The sequence below is a fragment of the Puma concolor genome, chromosome A1, assembly GCF_028749965.1.
Source record: "Puma concolor isolate L17-30 chromosome A1, mPumCon1.1.hap2, whole genome shotgun sequence".
Classification (NCBI taxonomy): Eukaryota; Metazoa; Chordata; class Mammalia; order Carnivora; family Felidae; genus Puma; species Puma concolor.
In genome coordinates this window covers 204,179,821-204,195,723 of record NC_141667.1, presented here as the reverse complement: position 1 = coordinate 204,195,723, position 15,903 = coordinate 204,179,821, and the positions used below count along the sequence as shown (strand labels likewise).

At 36.0% G+C, this 15,903-nt stretch overlaps 1 non-coding gene across 1 annotated transcript; it reads left to right on the top strand.

Moving 5' to 3' along the window:
* Positions 1 to 3,345: 3,345 nt before the first annotated feature.
* Positions 3,346 to 3,430, top strand: TRNAQ-UUG (transfer RNA glutamine (anticodon UUG)). The gene has a single exon. It is a non-coding gene; the product is annotated as a tRNA-Gln (tRNA).
* Positions 3,431 to 15,903: the final 12,473 nt, after the last annotated feature.

Genomic DNA, 15,903 nt, shown 5'->3' with positions numbered 1-15,903 from the left:
TGCAGTCTTTACTTTTTTTTAAAATATTCATTTATTTTAGAGAAAGAGACAGAGAGTGAGTGGGGGAGGGGAAAGAGAGAGGGAGACACAGAATATGAAGCAGGGTCCAGGCTCTGGAAGCTGTCAGCACAGAGCCTGACTCTTTAGAACCATGAGATCATGACCTAAGCTGAACTCAGATGCTTAACCTGCTGAACCACCCAGGTGTCCCTACAGTCTTTACGATTGGGATATTTCTATTGTGCTTAAGTAGAAAGTTATTTCTTGAGTCATTTACTATATTATATTAAATAAACATTAATTAAAAAATCTAGTAGGTTTACAATATACTAGATTAAACTTGAATATAGTTATTATATTCAATATAAACTTGAATATTGGTTTTCTCAGCCTAAACCCATAACTTCTGCTTTATTCATTTCTAGTTATTCTCTTCTGGTTATTTGTAAATTTTGCCATGTTATTAGCCTTCTAGAATGCTAATAATTTTACTGTCAAAATGAGTGATTCTGACAATTTAAACTTTGAGTTTTCCATAAATTAAAGTATGTAAAGAGAATAGAAACAAGTGATCACGTTGTGTCTTAAACTGTAGATGAATTTGACAACAATCTTTCAGTGTGAGCATTCAGAAACCTAGTAAAAAATGCCATCAATTTTGATGCAAATTATTCTCAGCCATCTTGGTGATGTGGTAAGTATAGAGCAGATGATTAATCATGCTAAATAAAAGGATATGTTTTGATGTTAAAAAATAATTTTTAATTTTTAGTTTTGCGAACTATTAGGTTTACATTTTTATCTAGCTCCAGATCTTCAGGATCATGAATGGCAGATTAAGGCATTTAGCACTTTTCGGTGTTAAATGCTAATTATCAAAATAGTATAAACACCTAAACCTGGATAGACAATTCAAGACGTTTCTATCACATTATCTAGTGATCTTCGACTCTAAGTTCTCTCAGACTCATGAATTAAGGTAGAGGTCAAATTTAATTTTGTAAATTTCTTTGTCTACAATTTTATGATGGTGATAAATATGTCTCTAAAATATTGGGATATGGTAATTTTCTGAATTACAATAAGAAGGGTACTCTGTTGCAGATGCCTGAGAATTGTATCAAGGCACGTAGCCAAAATGTCTTTCTGTGTACTTGAGATTTCTTTACATCCTATTACTTAAGTTGAAAAATACATGTCAATACCATATTCTATTAATAGTGCATCCTTGTTTTATGTTAATATAAAGTAATTTTTACAGTTAAAAGAACCTAAAAGCAAAATATTGCACAGAAATCTTGGATTATAATTTATGATCCAAGATGATTTGCAAGAAATATTCTGTCATTTTATTTATTTGTTTTTAAGTTTTATTTATTTATTTTGAAGAGACAGAGACTGCATGAGTGGGGGAGGGACAGAGAGAGAAGGAGAGAGAGAGAGAGAGAGAATCCCGGGCAGGCTCCACGCTATCAGCACAGAGCACAACACTCATGAAACCATGAGATCATAACTTGAGCCGAAACTAAGAGTCAGACACTTAACTAACTGAACCACCCAGGCACCCCTGGAGACATTCTGTCATTTTAAACATCACCTGGCTCATCATCAGTTATCAAATTAAATAGTAAGACTCTAGTATCAATAGCCATCTAAATGGCTAGTTTTCCTCAAACACTTTTTATAAGATTTTTTAAAACACAGTGTCTAATTGATCCCCAACTAAATCTTTTTATTCTTTCTAACATTGTAAACTATTTCTGACATCTTGCCAACAACTGGGTGGGTCACTGTTGTATCACATGTTACTAAAGACAATAGTTAAGACACAATTTTGGAACTTTTAAGAATTTAAAGAGGAGAAATGATCCCTTCTCTCATGTGATGTATAAACAATAACAAAAGAAAACAAAAATAGTAAATGATTAAAGAACAATGAAGATAAGATACGAGACAATGGAATGCGTATCAGTTCTTACTAATTATATATGTATCATCTACAGATTTTTGTGTTAATGAAAGTTTGCATTTATCTGGGATAAATAATTGTTAGCAGGATTGCTGGGCATAATGAAATTACAGGCATGCCTTTTTTATGGGCCTCGCTTTACTGTGCTTTGTAGATGCTGCATTTTTTAAAAATTGAGGGTTTGTGGCAACCCTGCATCGAGCAAGCCTATCAGCGCCATTTTTCCAACTGCATTCGCCCTCTTCATGTCTTTCTGTTATACTTTGGTAATTCTCACAATATTTCAAAGTCTTTCATTACTATTATATCTGTGATGGTGATCTCTGATCAGTGATCCTTGATGTTACTATTGCACTTGTTTCGGGACTCCATGAGTCTCTGTATGAGACAGCAGACTTAATCAAATATCGTGTGTGTTCTGTCTGTTCCACCAACCAGCCATTTCCCCATCTTTTTCTTTCTCCTCAAGCCTCCCTATTCCCTGAGACACAGTGATATTGAAATTATGCCAGTTAATACCCTTACAATGGCCTTGAAATCCTCGAGTGAGAGTCACACGTCTCTCAATATAAACCAAAAGCTAGAAATGATTAAGTTTAATAAAGAGGCATCCCAAAATCTGAGAAAGGCCAACAGCTAGGCTTTTTGCAACAGTTAGCCAAAGTTGTGAATGCAAATAAACAGCTCTTAAAGGAAATTAAAAGTGCTGCTGCACGGAACACACAAATGATGAGTGTGACACAGCCTTATTGCTGATATGGACCAAGTTTTAGTGATCTGGATGGAAGGTCAAAGCAGCCACAGCATTTTCTAAAGGCAAGCCTAATCCAGAGTTTGTCTCTTTAATTCTGTGAAGCTGAGAGAGGTGAGGCAGCTGCAGAAGAGTTTGACTATTTGAAAGTTCATGAGATTTACAGAAAGAAGATGTCTGTCTCCATAACATAAAAATGCAAGGTGAACCAGCAAGTGCTGATGTACAAACTGCAGGAAGTGATCCAGAACATCTAATTAAGATCATCAATGAAGGTGGCTACACTAAACAACATGTTCAGTGTAAATAAAATGGCCTTTTACTGGAAGAAGATGCCATCTAGTGATTTCATAGCTAGAGAGGAGAAGTCAATGCCTGTCTTCAAAGCTTCAAAGGACAGCACCTAATGTAGCTGGTAACTTTAAGTTGAAGCCAGTGCTCATCCACCATTCCAGAATTCCTAGTGCCCTCAAGATATATGCTAAATCTACTATGCTTGTCCTCTGTAAATTGAACAACAAAGTACATCTGTTACAACATGGCTTACTGAATATTTTAACCCCACAGTTGAGAACTACTACTCAGGGAAAAAAAAATTTCTTTCAAAATATTACTGTTCTGGGGTGCCTGGGTGGCTCAGTCGGTTGAGCGTCTGACTTTGGCTCAGGTCATGATGTCATGGTTCGTGGGTTCAAGCCCCGCGTCAGGCTCTGTGCTCTCAGTTCAGAGCCTGGAGCCTGCTTCAGATTCTGTGTCTCCCTCTCTCTCTGCCCCTCCCCTGATCACTCTCTCTCTCTCAAAATAAATAAAGATTAAAAAAATTAAAAAATTATTACTGCTCGTTGACAATGCACCTCATCACCCAAGAGCTCTGAGGAAGATGTACGATGAGACAAATATTTCCCTGGTTGCTAACAAAACATCCGTTCTGTAGCCCATGTGTAGCCCAAGGACTAATTTTGACTTTGATTTTTATTATTTAAGAAATACATTTTGTAAGATTGTAGAGAGTGTCTGGAAAGTGATTCCTGTAGTAGATTTGATCTGGGTGTAGCAAATGGAAAACCTTCTAGGAAGTGTTCACCATTCTAGATGTCTTTGAGAACATTCACTATTCCTGAAAAGAGATCAGAATATCAATGTGAACAGTTTGGAAGAAATTCCAGCTCTTGTGGATGACTTTAAGGGCTTCAAAACTTCAATGGAGGAAGTAATGCAGATATGGTGGAAAGAGCAAGAGAACTAGAATTAGAGAAAGAACCTGAAGATGAATTGCTACAATTTCATGATAAAACTTGAATGGATGGGGAGTTGCTTCTAATGGTTGAGCTAAGAAAGTGATTTCTTTTTTTTTTTTTTTTTAATTTTTTTTTTCAACGTTTATTTATTTTTGGGACAGAGAGAGACAGAGCATGAACGGGGGAGGGGCAGAGAGAGAGGGAGACACAGAATCGGAACCAGGCTCCAGGCTCTGAGCCATCAGCCCAGAGCCCGACGCGGGGCTCGAACTCACAGACCGTGAGATCGTGACCTAAGCTGAAGTCGGACGCTCAACCGTCTGAGCCACCCAGGCGCCCCAACTTTTATATTATTTTAACAAATTCCCACAGCCATCCCAGCTTTCATCAACCACCACCCCGATCCGTTGCCAGTTATCAACAACAAGGCAAGACCCTCTATCAGCCAAAAGATTGTAACTCACTGAGAGCTCAGATGATGGTTAGCATTTTTTACCAGTGAAGTATTCTTTAATTAAGGTATATGCGTTGCTTTTTAGACATAATACTCTTGCACGCTTAATAGAATGAAGTATAGTTAAACATAACTTTTTTTTATGCTCTGGGGAACCGAAAGAATTTATTTGACTCCCTCATTGCAATATTCGCTTTATTGCAGTGTCTGGAACAAAATTCCTGATGTCTCTGAGGTATGCCTGCATATATTTGACTTTATTTGAAATTATAACTGTTTTCTATAGTGCCATTTTCAATTCCCCACCTTCCTCCAAAAATTATAGCAGTTAGAAATGCATTTACTGTGTATCCATGTCAGAAGTTGATATTTTCAGTTTTGTTTTTTAGTGTTTTTTCATTTAATTCATATATGGTGGTTTTAATTTGCATTTACCTAATGGTTAGTAATATTGAGCATCTCTTGATGTGTTTATTTGCCATCTCTTCACACCCTTTTGGTAAAATATCTGCTCAGAGTATCTGTACATTCAATTTTTATTTGTATATTCACCCTGTATCCTGAAATATTATTAAACTTACCTCTTAGTGCTAGAAGCATTTCATTTCTTCTTTTTCTTTTACTACACCAGCAAGGACGTCAAGTATGATGTTCAACAGTAGTGGTAGGTAGTACAGGACTTCCTTGCCTTGTTTCTGATCTTAAGGGGAAAATTTTTAAATTGCTTTGTAAAATATTAGCTGTGGGGTTTCTTTTTGTGTGTGGATACCCTTTATCATGTGGAGGCAGTTCCCTTGTATAACTAGTTTGCTGAAAGTTTTTACCAGGAGTAAATGATAAATTTTACCAAACGCAGGGATGAGCTGCTATTTCCCGAAGTAAGTATCAAGTCTCTGAGTCACTCTTGCCACCCATGTGCTATCTCGGGACGAATCACTCTGTGAGGGGTAATTTCTCGTATCCAACTAATGAGGTCCATCTCACAGTGTTTAGCCCTGCATGCATTTCCTGGAGAGGGTGATTCTAGAAGGGATGCAAAGCAATACTTGAATGCATATGTATCTTCAGCTTAGATACCTTTTCTGAGTTTGATAATCATATTTTCAAGAGGTTAAAAGCTATTTTTGGAGTATTTAAAAGGTAAATTTTAAAGCTAAATCAGTAACAATGTATTATTTCACCCTTACCGAACTCCTTTGTTTGTATTCAACATCTCAGTCAAGGTCATCCCAGTCTACTCAGCCTTATGGGTTTAGAAACCGTGCCATCAGCCTTATCCCCTAGTATAATTTGTAACCAGGTTTTATCTGTCTCCTATTCAAGAACCATTAAACAGCGTACCATGAGTTTTATATCTAGATCTACCTTTGTCTCTTTGTTTTTCAACTTGCTATAATCTTTTTTTTTACATATATATACTTTATTTATTTTGAGAGAGACTGAGAGAGTGCAAGTAGGGAAAATCCAGAGAGGGGGAGAGAGAGAATCCTAAGCAGGCTCTGCACTGTCAGCACAGAGACCAACACAGGGTTCAAACCCACGAAACTGTGAGATCATGACCTGAGCAGAAATCAAGAGTCGGACACTCAACCAACTGAGCCACCCAGGCATGCTGTCTACTTCATATAATCTTTACCAAAGCACCTCTCCTCCAAATTTCTTAACTTTACAATCCACCAAGTATTTCTAAGAACTGTTGGAATTCTATTACAGTATTTAAAATGATTAATCATTCCTCCTTGACTAACATGCAGTGTCCAAGTTCTTCCATATTATGCTACTTTTGTTAAAATATTTCTTCAGTTACCCTTTTGAGCCTCCGCTCATCACGACTCTGGCTACCTTCCAGTTAAAAAGAACCCTTGCCTGTTTTTAGATGTGCTGCGTGCTCTGTTGTCTCAGTGCTTTTGAAAAAATTGTTTCCTCCTTTTCTGATTCCTATATTCCTACTCAGTTTTCAAGATCTACCCTGAATGCCCTCTTCTCAGCTAGGAGTGTAATGACTTTCTCAGAGAAAATCTATTCATCTTCTATTGTCTGAGGAGGATTTTTTTTACCCACATTTACTGAAGTATTTCACGTGTTATGTCATATATATATATATATATATATATATATATATACACATATATATATGTGTATATAAATATATGGCATATATATAATACACATATATATGTGTATATATATATGCCATATATATATATACACATATATATATTATATATATGCCCTATATATATCATATATATGTATATGCATATATTATGAAAGGAGACCTGAATTTTGTTGTATATATACACATATATGACATTTGTGTTCTTGGCTCCTAGAAACTGCTCCGTACGTGGCAATTTATTAGTTACCTAAACCTATTAATACTGGTATGATATATCAAATACAACTTGGTTCCATTACCTTATCTTGTATAGGGCTTAAGCCTTGTTATATATATTACTATTTCCTTCCTCTGATAACGTCATCTCATTCTATCTAATGCATAGTCATTTTATTTTTCATTAGAGCTCTGAACTCTATAATTACAACTTAATAAAAGGGACTAATAGGCATTTACTAATGATTTTCCTTAAAATAATTCCATTATCTCATAACTGTGACATGTAAGTTATATTAGTCTTTTCTTTTATTAACACTGACATGGAAAGAGCACATCTTTAGAGTATTATTTACAATTGGTTATGAATAAATCAGCTGTTTTTTCCATTTTTTCCGTTATTACATGTCCCTTTTAACATAGCATAGATGGAACTATGTAATTTTTAACATATATGATATTCACAAAAAAATTCACAAAAAATCAGGAAAGAATATTTTACATCAAAGGTTATAGCTTTCCCACAAAGCTAAATTAAATAGCATTTACTCCTAAATAGTATTTACTCCCAAACATTTACTAAATGTCATGAACTATGATAGACATGGATACTTGTCTTCATGACAATGGGGAAGATGTACAATAAAGAAATAATTATGATAAGGAGAGATAATGATAATTACAACCTTGAATAATGTTTATTTATTTCAGGTGCTATTAACTTATTTAACACAATAACCTGTGAATGATCTGTTTTGAGCTAGAGTAGGAATTCATTATTAAAGGAACATGACAGAAACAATATTTTATTTATCCTTTTATTCTCAGTGCCTGGAAAAAGTTCTTGACTAACAGCTAGGCCTCAATAAATAAATATTTTTGAAGTTTAAATTGAATTGTACTATATAAACAGTTTACTCAAGCTTTTGTATTGATAACGAAATGACTTGTTTCCTATTAGAAATAAGTATGAATCATGGATAAAATAATAAAAATCAGTATAATGGACTTTTATGATTAATTGCTAACATAAATGTTTTTTCAACGTATTTTTAAACTACAAATATAGACTTGAAAAAAAATTCTATGACATTTTATATACCAAGAAGAGATCTGTAGCTTTTAAAGTCATTATCTAAAGTTATGTAACTGTAAGTTTAGTTAACATATAGTTAAATGGCAAACATAAAGATTTTAAGTGTAAATATCTGTCTTTAAGATTGCTCTAATATTGCCTATATCTGTGAGTGCTCTGTGAATGAATGTTTAGGCATAAAAGTGTTAACCTCCTCTGCTTTAAATTTGGAGACTACTTTCTGGATTCAATTATGAGTTTAGATAATTGTGTTTAGATGCTTTAACACCTAATTGATTATCTTACATTTGTTTGATCATGGTTGAAATGCAATTTTAATGCTTGGTTGCTGATTCTTTTTTGGAATGTATTAAATGGATTTGCTGCTTAGGAGTGAATTACTTTTTTACACAGGTTGTCAGGAATCTTCCAAGTAGGGAAGCACATGTTTTGATTATTATTATTATTATTATTTTAACAAGAGGGAAGATAGAATATAGAAACCCAGGAGGTAATTAGAAAGCAAGACTTACACTGAATTTAGAACATGAACCCTTATTTACTCTTGTAATTTTTGCAAAGATATTTTGGCTACTGCAACAATACAACTAATACTTGAATTTCTTTTACAGCATGAAGTTTTCTTCGTAAGATAAGTTTGTCTACAACTTTATCTTGCCAAATTGTTTCCAAAGCATGCATTTGGTGTCAATGACAATGTGAATGGGCTGCGGGAGGCAGTCCTTGAAAAATTTTGGTTGAACAAAATCAAATGGTGTTTTTGATGTATTATTAGTCTAGCTCTCTTAGTATAAATATTTCCTTCAAAAAGGAATTAAAAGATACAGGACTTCTCAGACTCTCTTTTTGAAGATTATCTTGAGAACATGTTTTGAGAAACAGTAAGCTAATTAATTCTATTCGGGAGTATATTTGGGGACAGAAAGTCATAATACCCATATTTACAGCAGGTTCACTAAGCATTGCTTTCAAAGGGACATTTGAAATTCACTTGAAATGGGGCGCCTGGGTGGCGCAGTCGGTTAAGCGTCCGACTTCAGCCAGGTCACGATCTCGCGGTCCGTGAGTTCGGGCCCCGCGTCAGGCTCTGGGCTGATGGCTCAGAGCCTGGAGCCTGTTTCCGATTCTGTGTCTCCCTCTCTCTCTGCCCCTCCCCTGTTCATGCTCTGTCTCTATCTGTCCCAAAAATAAATAAATGTTGAAAAAAAAAATTTAAAAAAATAAAAAAAAAAAAAAAAAAAGAAATTCACTTGAAATAAAATGTTTGTTCTCCAATAAAGTCTCAGCTTCTTTTCCATTTTGTTTTGTTCTACTTCCTCCAGCCACTGCTCTGACGGTAGTTATACAACATGTGTGCTCTGCTTCACCAATAATGTGAATTTTCTTTCTATAATTTAGTTGATTTTCCTTTCCTTAACATCCATGTAGGATAAAGGAAAGGGTTTTTGGTTTGGCTCTTAGCTTACTTAAGTTTTGAGTGAAGAAAGTAATAATTAGAATAAAAACAATGATTTAAATGACAGAATGTATCTTCCTCAGGCAAAAATATGAGTAGGTGTCAGGGCCAGCCTTTGTGATGTTAGTGGTGTTGGGTAATCCCTCTTATTCCTCCTTCCTTCTTATTCTTTGTCTGTGAATGATCTTGAATCATGGTCCATGATGGGTGCTTTTAGGATCACATCCATATTTCAACCACATGAAGGAAGATAGCAGAGAAGGAAAAGAATAGACATTACACAGAATCTTCTACTTACATCTGAGTAATAAATCCCTTTGGCTACAGAGTCTTATATAGTGAAATAGAGGCTTGGAAGTGTGTATTCTTGGTGACCAGGTACCCAGTTAAAATCCAAATGTATCATATTCTTTTCCTTTCTTTTCTTTTCTTTCTTTTCTTTTCTTTTCTTTTCTTTTCTTTTCTTTTCTTTTCTTTTCTTTTTTCTTTTCTTTTCTTTTCTTTTTTCTTTTCTTTTCTCTTTCCTTTTCTTCTTTTCCTTTTCTTTTTTCCTTCCTTCCTTCCTTCCTTCCTTCCTTCCTTCCTTCCTTCCTTCCTTCCTTTCTTTTGTGAGAGGGAGAGAATGTGAGCCAGGGAGAGGGAGAGAGAAATAATCTTAAGCAGACTCCATGCTCAACATTTCAACATGGAGCCTGACTTGAGCCAAAATCAAGTCAGAGGCTTAACCAACTGAGCCACCCAGGCTTCCCCCAATTTGTCATATTTTTAATGTCTAGTGAGAAGACTATTATTAAGTATGTGGTTATACCAAAAAGGGAAAAAGAAAATGCTGAAATTCTATCTGAAGAGAAGCCAATTCATAAGAATTGCTCCACTTGTCAAAGTCAGCAATAATGTCTGCATTCCCATGTTAATGGGTCGGTTCAGTTTTTATCTGTCTTACTTGGCATCTGTCTCTCAGTTTCCTTTCCTTTCTTTTTATTCCTCCACAACCTCTTAATTTGGGAATATTTCAGGGTTTAGGGTTTACTCCTTGGACCTCTTCTCTTTTACTTACATTCAGTTCCTTAGTGATTTCTTCTGCTTTCATGCCTGTAAATATCACCAATATACAAAAGAAATTAAAAAAAATATCTCTCCCCTGATCTCCTGAGTCACATATTGAACTGCTTACTCTACATCCACATTTGAAGGTCTGATAGATAGCTCTACCTTCACATGCCTGTAACTGAACTCCCGACACTGCCCCTTGCCAAATTGATTCATCTAATATTTTTCCATGTCAGTTAATGACAACTCTGTTCTTACATTGTACAGGAAAAAATATTGGCGCACTCTTCAAGTAATCTCTTTATCTCTTGCTACATGTCCAGTCTGTCACTAACTATTATTGGATCTGCCTTAAAATACATACAGAATTGGAGTGCCTGGGTGGCTCAGTCGGATAAGCGCCTGACTTCAGCAGGTCATGATCTTGCGGTTTGTGAGTTCGAGCCCCACATCAGGCTCTGTGCTAACAGCTCGGAGCCTGGAGCCTGCTTCGGATTCTGTGTCTCCTCCTCCCTCTGCCCCTCCCATCCTCATGCTCTGTCTCTCTGTCTCTCAATAACAAATAAACATTAAAAAAATTTTTGTAATATGTACAGACTCTAACCCCTTCTTATCACCACCCCTATAGCCCTTTCAGGTTAGGTCAATATTATGTCTTCTCTGCATTGTAGCAATGCCTTTTTCCATCATCTCCTCCTTCCACACTCATCCCCATATGTTATATTCAACACAGTATCCAGAGTGATACTGAGGAAATGTAAGCCAGATCAAGTTACTTCTTCACTATAAATTCTGCAGTGGCTCCCTGTTTCATTTGGAATAAAAGTGCGAAGTCCTTACAGTGGCCTACAAGGCTTTCCTATCCTTGTCATTAATTCTCCCATCCTCTCTTTTACCCCCTCTATCCTAACTGCCTTAGCACCTCTAGCCAGAGAGATTTTGCACTGCCTGGTTCTTCAGCCTAAATGCTCATCATCCAGATTTCCACACCTGTTTACCTCCTCCAAATGTCATGTTCTCAATTAGGCTTACTCTTACCACTCCGTTAAAATAGCAAAATTGCCACATTTCTCTCACTCTGCCTTATTCTATTGTACTTAAAAAAATGTACCCCATTTTCATGTTCTTAACAAACTATCTAAATTTACTTCTTTTAATTATTCTCTATTGTTTCATTATTGTTTATTGTCTTCTCCAATAAAATGCAAACCCTGTAAAGACAGGAGGTTTGTTTGGTACATGCATATTTACTTAATACTTAAATGAATACGCAAAGAATAGAACCTAAGTGGGTTCAGGTGAAGTACTCCAAATAATAATCTGTAAATAGATGTTTAAGGAATTGCAGTGAAAATCAGATTCAAATCTTGGTGATTTGAGGAGCAAATCATAGATTCAGGCCCATTAGATTTTTTTAAGTTATAAAAATAAACTCAAATGAATTGTATTTTCTCACCTAAATCTTAGAATGTTAACATAATAATGATGGCCAGTGTGGAGGTAAGAAATGGAGACTAAAAAGTGAAAATTCTTCAAATGTGTCTTGTTTTCTACCGGGAGGGACAATGAGCTGATCCATTGGTAAATATGTATGTGCTCAACAAGTTAATATAGTCTACCAAAATTGCCCTTGATATCATGAAGCAAAATTCTCATTCCCTGATCCTATTTTTACAAGACAGTGTTGTCATGACAAGTTTACTTTCGTCACAGATTTAAATAAAGAGATTGTCAAAAGCACTCCACTTGGCAATTATGATTTCAATTTCAAATTCTTAAAAGGTCTTTCTTAAATTGTATTTTTTTTTTCAGGTGAACTAGATCTTTCATTACCTCTGAAGATGCTGAGAATTTGAGCCACAAGACTGGCAAAGCTAGTGCACAGGTCTAAGGTAAGAACCAAAGATGCGCCTGGCCACATAAGGGCTTATACCTGTATGTCAAGACTATGGGTAATGTGATAGTATGAATGACTTCAATGCAGGAGGGTAGCCATGATCGTATTTTCCATTTTGAAAGATACCTACCATTGCCGTGTGGAAAATAGGCAATGGGGTAAGAACAGTGGAGGGAGACAGTTGACAAGATCATTACATTAGCCTAAGAAAGAAAGGTATGAATGTGGGCCTGAATTATGGTTGAGGCATTGGTGATGGAGACATGTAGATGATGTAAATAAAAATGTAGGTGAGAGGATTGACACAACTTAAGGAAAACTGTATAATGGAACAGAGTCAGATATCCTGCCTTCTCCTTTTTCTAAATTCCATCTTCTTGGGCAAATTAATTATGCAAGAAGCTTCAGTGTCTTCACAATAATAATGGTAATTACCTCATAGCGTTGTTGCGATAATGAAATGAGATTGTGAATATAAAGCTATTAACACAATGCCTGACACATAGAATTCAATAAGTAATTAATATCATTACTATTTATTGCTGGTATTAACAGTACTTAATGATTATATACGTAGTGTGAAAATTAGGGAGGGATCCCAATGACTCTTAAGATTATAAAGTGAACGAAACCGAATGGGTGGCAAAAACTGAAGGAGATGCAGGTTTAGAAGGCTGAGTTGAAATCTAAGATACGAAGTTTCAGTTGAAAACTCCCAGTTCTTGGGGCGCCTGGGTGGCACAGTCGGTTAAGCGTCTGACTTCAGCCAGGTCACGATCTCGCGGTCCGTGAGTTCGAGCCCCGCATCAGGCTCTGGGCTGATGGCTCAGAGTCTGGAGCCTGTTTCCGATTCTGTGTCTCCCTCTCTCTCTGCCCCTCCCCCGTTCATGCTCTGTCTCTCTCTGTCCCAAAAATAAATAAAAAAACGTTGAAAAAAAAATTAAAAAAAAAATAATAAAAATAAAAAAAAAAAAAACTCCCAGTTCTTTCTGAACATACATTTTCATAGTGCGTTATGTGAGAGAGTTTTTATGCTGACCTTTCAGAGATGCTTAACAGGACCTTTCTACTAGTTAGCAACCAGTTACCTCTGTGGCTCCCCTTTAGTTTTCTCATCCTGATAGATCTCTCACTCTCTTGATTCTGAGACTAGTGCGATGACTAGTAAGATGACCGTAAACAGAAAACAATTGTTGCTTTGGAAAAACTTGGAAGCTTTGGCTAAATATGATTTTAATTTCTATTGTGATTACAAATTCTTCACCTTACATTAAAAAAACAAATACTTGAGGGGCGCCTGGGTGGCGCAGTCGGTTAAGCGTCCGACTTCAACCAGGTCACGATCTCATGGTCTGTGAGTTCGAGCCCCGCGTCGGGCTCTGGGCTGATGGCTCAGAGCCTGGAGCCTGTTTCCGATTCTGTGTCTCCCTCTCTCTCTGCCCCTCGCCCGTTCATGCTCTGTCTCTCTCTGTCCCAAAAATAAATAAACTTTGAAAAAAAAAAAAATTAAAAAAAAAAAAAAAAACAAAAAAAAAACCAAATACTTGAAACCAAAAAAAAAAAAGACCAGGTTCTTTTCTCCTTTGTATACCGGCCTATACAATCCTATACTGTAATCCTGGGTGACTGTGCGGTTCAGCAGGTTAAAGGGTCCAGCTCTTGTTAAGTAAAGATCTCCTGGTTGATGAGATGGAACACCCTGTGGGGCTCTGCACGGTCAGCGCATGGAGCCTGCTTGGGATTCTCTCTCTCCCTCTCTTTCTGCTCCTCCCTCATTTATGTTCTCTCTCTCAAAAAACAAATAAACATTAAAAAAAAAAAGCCAATCCTGTCTAATCCTCCCTTCACCTGGGGAGGCAGGTGTGATATGGAGGGGACTGATTTCTCCTCCAGTCTCTCTCTTTGAATTCTGTGGGGGTGTAGCACTCGCACCAGTTTTCTCTGGTTGAGTCTAAGTTGGAAGGGGGGCCCAAAATCAAGAAAGCTTCCGGTTACAAATCAAGCCCTGGACATTTTAGGCCGATTGTTACAGAAGTTACTGCTTAGCCTACTAGATTGTTACAAGGAAATCAATCGGGCTTCCTGCAAGTCTGACTTACAGCAGGCTGGCTTCCTGCGCTGGTTATTTTAGATAACGGGCTTGGTCCCCGGGCCAGTTTGCTGCAGTTGTGAGTCAGAATTCTGTTTTCATAGATGTTTTGGCCAATGCCTGTTTGTATATTCAGTCTCTCAGCATGTTCACGACCCAAGATAACATCAAGTATTTACTATGAATTTATGTCTTCACAAAATCTGTATAAATTTTATACTCTTCTAATCTACATGTTATTGGTGAGATGCCTGAATTTTGGCCGTTCAGATATTTGTCTTTGGTCATACAGTTAAGAAGCGGTAATGCTCAGATTAAAATTTAGGAATATACGACTCAGGAACTTTAAGAATTTTTAACTCAAAAATTATATACTGCCTGACAGGAAATGGATTTTGCATACATTTTAAGGCTTGATATGAGAAATTCTCACAAAAATTATGTAATAGGGGAAAATAATTTTTGTGCAAAAAATAAAGGGCTAAGAATCATTAATAATGGAAAACTCAAACTAAAATGATACTTACGTAAATAGCTTATGCATACACAGCTATGTATATATATTTACATACAGATAGAGAATATGATAGACATGAGAGCAAATCAGTTTTCATACATGTATGTACAAAATAGAAGATCAAAATTAAGTTTAAAGAAGCCTGGTGTTTATTATAATCCTTCGGTGTAATTTTAAACAAACAAAAAAATCTTGATTATCACATTCAAAAAAATGTAAGAAATTTTGGTCTTCTGCATATTATCTCCACTCTCTTTGCATAATATTTTAAAATCTTTCAGCGAGGACTATATATCTCAGTCACACTGTCATAAATATTCATGATGACCACATTCCACTTACTGGTTTCATGTAAACAAATCTTATTTAACCTTTCAGCAAGCCTGCTTTCATGCAGGAGTTAAGTACCCACAAGACCAAGCATATTAATAACGAGCTAGGTCAGAAACCATCCAAACTGGGGCATATAATGTCATGTAAGTAAAACTGAAAACTCAAAGATAAATCATCCATTTTAAAAAACTGAGTGTAAGTTAAGTCCTGAATAAAATAATAGACTATTTTTGTTTTTATTTTCCCACAAAATTAATTTTCACCGTTTAAAATGAATAGGCTTTCAGCAAATTAATGTACAATTATTTGAGCTAATCAATGATCTTATATTTGCATACAATATATACTTTTAAAACCACCAATTAAATTGAAAAGACCATTAGAAAATCTGTGTATATCCCTTAGCTTTACAAAACAGGAAAAAAAGGCATTGGGATATCTCCACAAACACACAGCTACTCAAAGATCAGAGTTAGGGCCACAGATCTCTTAACTTCCAGTTCTGTTATTTGGCTTTCCTATCACACTGTCATTACCCTACCATAAATGCTTCCATCCTTTGTCCAGATCATATTTATAGATTCCAATATAATTTTAAGAGGTGTTGTCCAGTGGAGCATAGAACATGATTTATTCATGGCCATGACAGGGCAATTCCTCCATAATCACTTGTATTCAATGGCCCTGGAAATTAATAGAGTCAATATTATTTGTGGAC